At 35.6% G+C, this 8,868-nt stretch overlaps 1 pseudogene; it reads right to left on the bottom strand.

The window, feature by feature from the left end:
• Nucleotides 1-7,156: 7,156 nt before the first annotated feature.
• LOC102740578 (cell cycle progression protein 1 pseudogene) lies at nucleotides 7,157-8,611 on the bottom strand (annotated as a pseudogene).
• Nucleotides 8,612-8,868: the final 257 nt, after the last annotated feature.

Raw genomic sequence — 8,868 nt, 5'->3', positions numbered from 1 at the left:
AGGGAAATAAAAGCAAAAATAAACTGTTGGAACTACATCAAAATAAAAAGCTTTTGCATAGCAAAAGAAATAATGAACAAAATAAAAGGCAACCTATGTAAGAACAGGACAAGGCCACAGCTAGAGATCTAAGCAAAACAGATATAAATAACATGCGTGAACGATAGAGAATTTAAAGCAATGATTATAAGGATACTCAATGTACTTAAGAAAAGAGTGGAAGGCTGAGTGAGACTCAACACAGAGATATGGAATAACATAGCAGAGATAAAGGGCTCAATAAATGAAATGAGAAACACAGCAGGCTGGAAGAAGCAGAAGAATGGATTAATGACCTAGAAGACAGAGTAATAGAATGTAATCAAGCTGAAGAAATGAGAGGAAAAAAGAATTATACAAAATAAGAATAGACTTAGGGAACTCAATGACTCCACAAATATAATAACATTCATATTACAAGAGTCCCAGAAAAAGAAGAGAAAGAGGGGCAGAAAATTTATTTGAAGAAATAATAGCTGAAAACTTCCCTAATTTGGGGAAGGAAACATGTGTTCAAATCCAGAAGGCACAGAGAACTCTCATCAAAATCAACAAAGGCAGATCCACACCAAGATATACTGTAATTAAATTTGAAAAATATAGTGATAAAGAAAAATCTTAAAGCAGAAATAAAAGGCATAAATAAATGATATAGAAACATAAAAAAAAGCTAATAGAACAGATCAACAAAACTAGGAGCTGGTTCTTTGAAAAAAATCAGTAAAACTTATAAACCTATGTAATGGGAGAAGATATTTGCAAATGACATATCTGATAAAGGATTAGTATCCAAAATATATAAGGAACTTACAAATTCAACACCCAAAAAACAAAAAAACCAATTAAAAATGGGCAGAAGGCATAAATAGACTTTGCCCCAAAGAACGCATCAAGATGGCTGATACATGAAAAGATGCTCAACATCACTCATGGTCAGGAAATACAAATCAAAACCATGATGAGCTGTCACCTCACATCAGAATGGCCAAAATCAACAGCACAAGAAACAGGTGTTGGCGAGGATGTGGATAAAAGGAACCCTCTTGCACTGTTAGTGGGAATGCAAACTGGTGCATTCACTCTGGAAAACAGTATGGAGGCTCCTCAAACAAGTAACATAGAACTACCCTATGATCCAGCAATTGCATTACTGAGCAATTATTTAAAGAATACAAGAACACTAATTCAAAGGGATACATGCACCCTTATGTTTCTAGCAGTATTATTTACAATAGCCAAATTATGGAAGCAGCCTAAATGTCCATCTATTGATGAATGGATAAAGAAGAGGTGGTTTATATATACAATGGGATATTATTCAGCCATAAAAAGAATGAAATCTTGCCATTTGCAATGACATGGGTGGAACTAGAGAGTATAATGCTAAATGAAATATCAGAGAAGGACAAATACCATATGATTTCAGTCCTATGTAGAATTTAAGAAACAAAGCAAATGAGCAAAGGGGGGGGAAAGAGAGAGAGAGAGATAGACAAATCAAGAAACAGACTCTTAACTATAGAGAAATCTGACCATTACTAGAAGGGAGGTAGGTGAGGGGATGGGTGAAATAGGTGATGGGGATTAAGGACTGCACTTGTGATGAGCACCAGGTGATGTATAGAATTGTTGAATCATTATATTGTATACCTGAAACTAGTATAACAGTGTATTTTAACTAACTGGAATTAAAATAAAAGCTTAAAAAGCCAAAAAAAAAAAAACACAATTTAAAAGAAATGTATTTTTCCAAGCAAATAAAAAGAAAAAAAAGAACAAGAAATGAGGTTCAACAACAGGACATCTGCACCATAATAAATAAACCTTAAATTCACTCACATCGTAAGACTGTTGAATCACAGACCTGTACCTCTGAAACAAATAATACATTATATGTTAAAAAAAAGAAGAAGAAGAAGAAGATAGCAGGAGGGGAAGAAGGAAGGGGGGGAAATCGGAGGGGGAGACAAACCATGAGAGACTATGGACTCTGAGGAACAAACTGAGGGTTCTAGAGGGGAGGGGAGTGGGGGGATGGGTTAGCCTGGTGATGGGTATTAAAGAGGGCACGTATTGAATGGAACACTGGGTGTTATACGCAAACAATGAACCATGGAACACTACATCAAAAACTAGTGATGTAATGTATGGTGATTAACATAACATAATAAAAGAAAAAAATCACGTGAAAAAAAAATTTACTCACATCATACCCGAAAATTATTTTGAAATAAGCCATAGAACTAAATGTAGAAGTTAAAATTATAAAATTTCTAGGTAAAAAAGATGAGAATTTTTTTTAAAGATTTTATTTATTATTTGACAGAGAGAGACAGCAAGAGAGGGAACACAAGCAGGGGGAGTGGAAGAGGGAGAAGCAGGCTTCCCTCTGAGCAGGGAGGCCAATGAGGGGCTGATCCCAGGACCCTGGAATCACGACCAGAGCCGAAGGCAGCCGCTTAACGACTGAGCCACCCAGGTGCCTCAGATGAGAACATTTTTAAAGTAATACATAACCAAAAATTTCTTAGTTGGGATATCAGAAGCATGAAACAAAAAAATAGTAATAAACTGAACTCTATCAAAATAAAAAACTACCCTTCTAAAAATAAGCTTAATGAAGTAAATATGCAAACCACAAATTAGGAGAGAATATATATATACACACACACATATATGTATAGATACACATATAGATACACTTGTATCTAGAATGTATAAAGAACTTTAGAACCCAATGAGTAATACAATTTTAAAATTTAATAAAAATTAAGAATAATTCTTTAAGTTTTTGTTTAAATTCCAATTATTTAACATACAGTGTAATTTTAGTTTCAAGAATAATTTTTAAGATATAGGAAATGTTAATAAACATCATTAGTTAGAAAAGTAAAGTAAAACTTCAATGAAATGCAATTATACACATACAAATGACTACAATGGAAAATGATGAGAATGAGTGTTGTCAGTTATGTGGAAAAACTACATAGCTGGTGGGGAAATATAATGACCCAACCATTTTGCAAAAACGATTGGGAAGTTCTCATTAAGACAAACATACATTTACATATGACCCAGAAATTTCACTCCTTGAGATTTATCCAAGAGAAATGAAAACTTATGTCCTCACAAAGACATATAAAAATGCTCATAGCATGACTCCTGGGTGCCTCAGTCAGTTAAACGTCCAACTCTTGATTTTGGCTCAGGCCCTGATCTCAGGTTTGTGAGATCAAGCCCCGTGTCAGGCTCTGCACTTAGCATGGAGCTTGCTTAAGATTCTCTCTCTCCCTCTGCCCACCACCTCAACCTCGCTCACACAGATGCTTTCTCTCTCTCTCAAAAAGAATGTTCATAGTAACTTTATGATAGTTAAAACCGAAAGCCATTCAAATGTTGATTAGCATGGAAATAGATATTATTATATGCAGCATAATGCAATACTACTCAGCTACGAAAAGGAACCAAGGAAACATACAACAGGATTGTGCTGGAAGAAGTCAGAAATGTTATGCTGAAGAAAAGAGACTAGACATCATAGAGTATATACTTCATGACTGCATTTATATGAAATTCTAAGAAGTTCAAAATAATCTATATTCATACCACTAACAGGTATGAGGGAAATTTTAAAGATGATGCAAATATTTATCTTGATCGGGAGAGTGATTTTACAAGTGTAAACATGTATCATAACTCATTGAACTGCACACTATAACTGGATACTAATTATTCTAATGTTGATAAAAAGAGACTAAAAATCTGAAACTTCATTTGTTACATTTCACAACTTGAATTAACACTTGGTAATAATAAACTCACTTCTCAGGTAGTGTTATAAATGCTTTACAAGTATGAATATTTAATAAAGCTGGTATAGAATTTTTTTTGCTTGATATCATACTGCCAAGTGATTTCCTAAGTATTTTTTTCAGGTCATTATAATCCTTATCACAACACTGCAATGTAGGCTGGGCAAATGTATTGTCCCCCTCATTTTAAAAGTTAAAAAACCTGAAACATGTTGAGGTTAAGGAGTTTATTAAGCAAAGTCTCTCAGCTACTAAGGAGTAGATTTGGGAATTTAATCCTATCATTCTTTCTGCTAATCATTCTAAATAATTCACCAGCAATTTGTTTGAATTGAAAAAATTGTATATTTTTGAGTAATTTTCAAATTTAGAAATTGATGTTATTTGCCCTTGCACTTTTAGAGGAAGAGCCTTGCATAGTTGACTCATCGCTACTTAACTTTGTTCTCATTTTACTGCAGCTATTGTAAACAAGTAGTCCATTTGCAACCCACATATGGCAAGAACACTACTTCCCACGGATTGTGTTTATCTTGGGTAGTTAATGATCCTGAATCCAACATCTACCAAGGTTATAGCTCAAGGAACCTTTACAAATCCCTCATTAAAGAGATTTTTTTCCTTCTCAGAAGCAAGTTCCATATGAATTCTTACTTTCTGACTCATCTGCCAAGTCCAGCACATTGCATTATGCCCCAAAGGCACCAGAGGACTTAGCCAACACGTCAAGTTCCTGCAATAAATTTAGCTTAAACTATGAGATTATTTCTCCTGGGAAGGATGTTTCACACCGCCCCCCAAGAAATCCCCTGGACTTTTTAAATATTTTTCTCCTTATATGAGTACTTTTTATTTAAGACCAAGCAAAATATACTTCTGAACTAGATATTTTCTTTATCATTGTGCATTTGCTGTTAGTAATAAGTAGGGATGATTTAGATGTGTGCATATGCATGTGTGGTTGAAAGAGAAACCGGATTGGAGGAGAAGGAAAAAGAGAGAGCTAGAGAGGGAGGGAGAAAGGGGGAGGCGGGGGGAGAGGGAGGAAGAAAAGGAGAGGGACAGGAATATGGAAAAGGAGAAAGAGAGGAAAGACAAGAATGCGGAGAGGGAGGGAGGAAGGAGAGAGAAGAGGCTATTAAAATATATGTGTCTATTATCTAGCTATTCTGTGGAGTGATTTTTGTGTCAATTAAGAATGTTTACAGAATATTTTTTTCTTCTGAGACATTTTTGGGGAGTCTAAAAAGTAATTTACTTCAGGCATAACATATATCCTGGCTATTAATTATATAATTTATAGATAGCTACATTTCCAATATAGAGAGTTTTTATGGAATACATAACTACAAGAAAGATGTTCCTATAATGTGATAGGCAGAAAATGTCTCCCTATCCAAGATGTCCATGTCCTAATCCTTAGAACCCATGAATAGGTTACTTTACATGGCAGAAAGGACTTTACAATTCTGATTAAACTAAGAATCTTGAGATGGAGAGATAATCCAGGATTATCCAGGAGGGCCTAAAGAAGTCTCAGGGGTCCTTACAAATTGAAAGGGAAGTAGGAGGTCAGAGGGAATTGTAAAGATGCTAAGCACTGCTGGCTTTTGGGATTTTGTTTGTTCATTTGCTTTTTACTTTAATTCCAGCATAGTTAACATACAGTATTATAATAGTTTCAAGTGTATGATATAATGATTCGGCTGACTTTTGAATGCAGAAGAGGCTACTAGCCAAGAGTGCAGGCAGCCTGTGGAAAATTCAAGGGAATAGATTCTCCCCTAGAACCTCCAGAAAGAATGCAGCTCTGCCAACACCTTGATTTTAACCTAGTGAAACCCACTTCAGACTTCGGCACTCCAGAACTGGAAGATAATGTTTGCTTTTTTTTTTTTTTAAGCTAAAAAATTTGTAGTAGTTTGTTACAGCCATAATAGGAAACAAATAGATGTAAGAATAGATGGAGAAAGTTTTTTTTTTCCATCAAAATGTAGCCTTTATTTATTTAAACATTTATTTATTTCCAGGAAATAAATGCTTTCTAATTTCAAGCAACTGTGAGAGAACCGCTGTGTTCTTCTACACTCACTTGCCAGAAGGTAGAACTGGAAGTCACATATATGTCTATGAACAGAAATTAAAAGGTCATTATAATGACTCAACAGAAGATGAAATTCTGAACTGTGTTTAAATCTTTCTTAGAGAAATAGACCTTGCTACATAGAAATATTCAGATGTTGCATAAAAACACCTGTGAACACTAGCAAAATACCACTGAACTGCTTTACCAAATATCACTACTGAGGAAATGTCTGAAAAATATCACAAAGTATAAAATCATATATTAATACAAATGCCTGATTTTAAATAAAAACCTTTAGTTTTCCTCATGGTGTAGTTTTATTGTTTCTTCCACAATACTCATATGTGCAAGAAATTTCACAAGAGAACAAATCAGCAAGCTCCTAAAAACGACAGCAAATTCTTCACAAGTCAACCGGCTCTTGAACCCACAAAAAGACGGGAAGCAAGTGTGAGATTATAAAATGTTAAAGATGAAATTTCATCACAATGTACTTTTTTCAAGCTCTACTGCAAATTTAAAACAACTATCAATGTTAATTGCACTTTGTCATATGATTTGAGCTTGCTTTAAGCTCATGCACTGAAAAGAGGACTCATTTCATGCACAAAATCTGTTGCATGCCTGGCTTCCTTAAAACTACAGTTGAACGTTTCCAGTGTCAAAAAAAATTTGGCAAAGCTAAACTACATAAAATGAAAGTTAGTAAGCTTTTGCTTGATGTTTCTGAGTAATAATGTGAAGTCATCAAACTGATACTTAGAAATGATAGAAAGACATTATCTTGATAATTTCATTTTAGTTTCAACACCAAACATTTCAGAAAGCATCCATGTTTCTGTTACCATTTTCTAATTTAACTTCATCATGATAATCAAAATGTAGGGGTCAAAAGGTAACTGCCCCAATTCTATTTCAAGATTTGCCATGCGTCTTCCATTAGTGTGTCAATATCTGTGCCATTTACCTTCCCTTTTATAAGATTGTGGCTGAGGGTGCTTCTGCTTTCTGCTCTTGTTTTCCATGCCTGGAGTTTTCAGTATTTACCATATGTTGCTTTTTATCTGGTCGACTGGGTCCATATGGAGGGGAAAGAGTATGACCAAAGAAGTCTCTCTCTCTCTCTCTCTCTCCATATATATATATATATATATATATATATATATATCTCCATCCAACTTCTTAAATACCCCATCAGTATCTACTTGATATTCCTTCATGTCTTTAAGATAATCCTTAACATCAGTCAGTGAAGAGCTTCTGATCATGTGTAAAGACACCATTTAGGAAAAACTTATTGATGAATTGACCGAGTTCTCTCCAATGATGAAAACTATCCAGTTTTTCCAATAAATACATTTCAATTAACTGTTTAAATTCATCTATCCTTACAGGATTCCTGATTTTCTCCATCAAGATTCTTTCTCTGAGTTTCAAAGGACATCTTTTCTTCAGTAAGGGTCCAACATCTTGAAAGATTTCCCTTCAATGACTTATAGTCTATAAAAGATTCTTGTTCCTGTTGACATTGGGAAAGATAATCCTTCATATCATTCAGTTCATCTTCATGTATCTTTCTGAATGCTGATGCTTCTGAATCTGAATTGTGCCATAGAAATGTCCCAAATCCCATGCCAATTGCAGTCACCAAAGCAAGTATAACACATTTATTGAGATTTCTGCTGAACTGGCATTTACACAACTCCCTAGAGATTCGGTTTCTTGTTCGGGGAGTAGTCGTTTCTGAGATTCTGAACTAGAAAGTCTTCTTCCTAGCATGGCATGGTCTAAAGGCAGGACTAGGCTGATGACTGGTTTCATCACTACTTGATTTATCATTTCTAGTCTGGGATGAAAATACAGTTTCTGACTGACAGAATATATACTGGCTGCTAGAAGAAAAACCAATGTTTTTTGTTTTGCTTTTTAAAGATTTTATTTATTTATTTATTTATTTTAGAGAGAGAGAGAGAGAGAAGGACAGAGAGAGAGAGAGAGCTTGATCAGGGGGAAGGGCATGGGAGTGAGAAGGAGAGAATTTCCAGCAGACTCCACACTGAGCGGGGAGTCCCGCACAGGCTCAATCCGAAGACCCTGAGATCATGACCTGAGCAGAAATCAAGAGTTGGTGTCTCAAATGACTGAGACACCCAGGTGCCCCTAGCCCATGTTAAAGTCTTCTGGACTCTGTGCTTCTTCAACAAGTATCGCTTCATGATTTCTAATTTCTTCTAACTTAGGTGGCTCAAGGGTAAGAATATCAGAATCATGACTGACAGTTCCAAAATAGACATTGTCTTCAGATGACTTTTCTTCTTTCTCAAGTGCTGATTTTGTTTCCTCCAAAGCTGGATAAGCGGTTTCTTCCATTAACATGTACTATTTTGGCTACTCTATCTCTGCTCCGACTGCAATACTTATAGGCCCTCTTGCTCTAAAGATGTATATTCTGGAGCAAGCTCACAGCCATCACTGGCTGTACCATGTTCAGAATTTACCATCTCTTTATCAGACCCCTCATGATTGATGACAGTCCAACCACAAGATGAATCACTGTCACTGGAATTTTCAGACCTTTTCCAGGTCTGAATGACTCCTCCACCTGAGTCTGTTGGCTGTCATGGTGGCTGCGGTCACAGCCCGTAGAAAGTACTCCAACCTTTATATTTCTCATCCTGTTCTAAGCCTTAGCTGTCTCTGTTTTGTGGTCTTCATGGCTTGGAATTCTAATTAGTGGAAGATAGGCTAGATGGTATTGGTTTTTAAGGTGACAACACTGAGTTGTTTCCAGGAGAGCAGCAACACCAGCATCAGAGAATATTACACCTCCTGAAATGTCTGGAATTTGAGACTATCTTCCAAGAGTGTCCTTCTATAGTATCTGAATCCTCAGGGTTCACAAGTGTTCCTAATATAGAGTAAGTGTTTAGT

The sequence above is a fragment of the Leptonychotes weddellii genome, chromosome 2 (assembly GCF_054177405.1).
Source record: "Leptonychotes weddellii isolate Sample4059 chromosome 2, ASM5417740v2, whole genome shotgun sequence".
Taxonomy (NCBI): Eukaryota; Metazoa; Chordata; class Mammalia; order Carnivora; family Phocidae; genus Leptonychotes; species Leptonychotes weddellii.
Note: the sequence above shows the minus strand (reverse complement) of the source record. Positions and strands in the feature narration are given on the sequence as shown.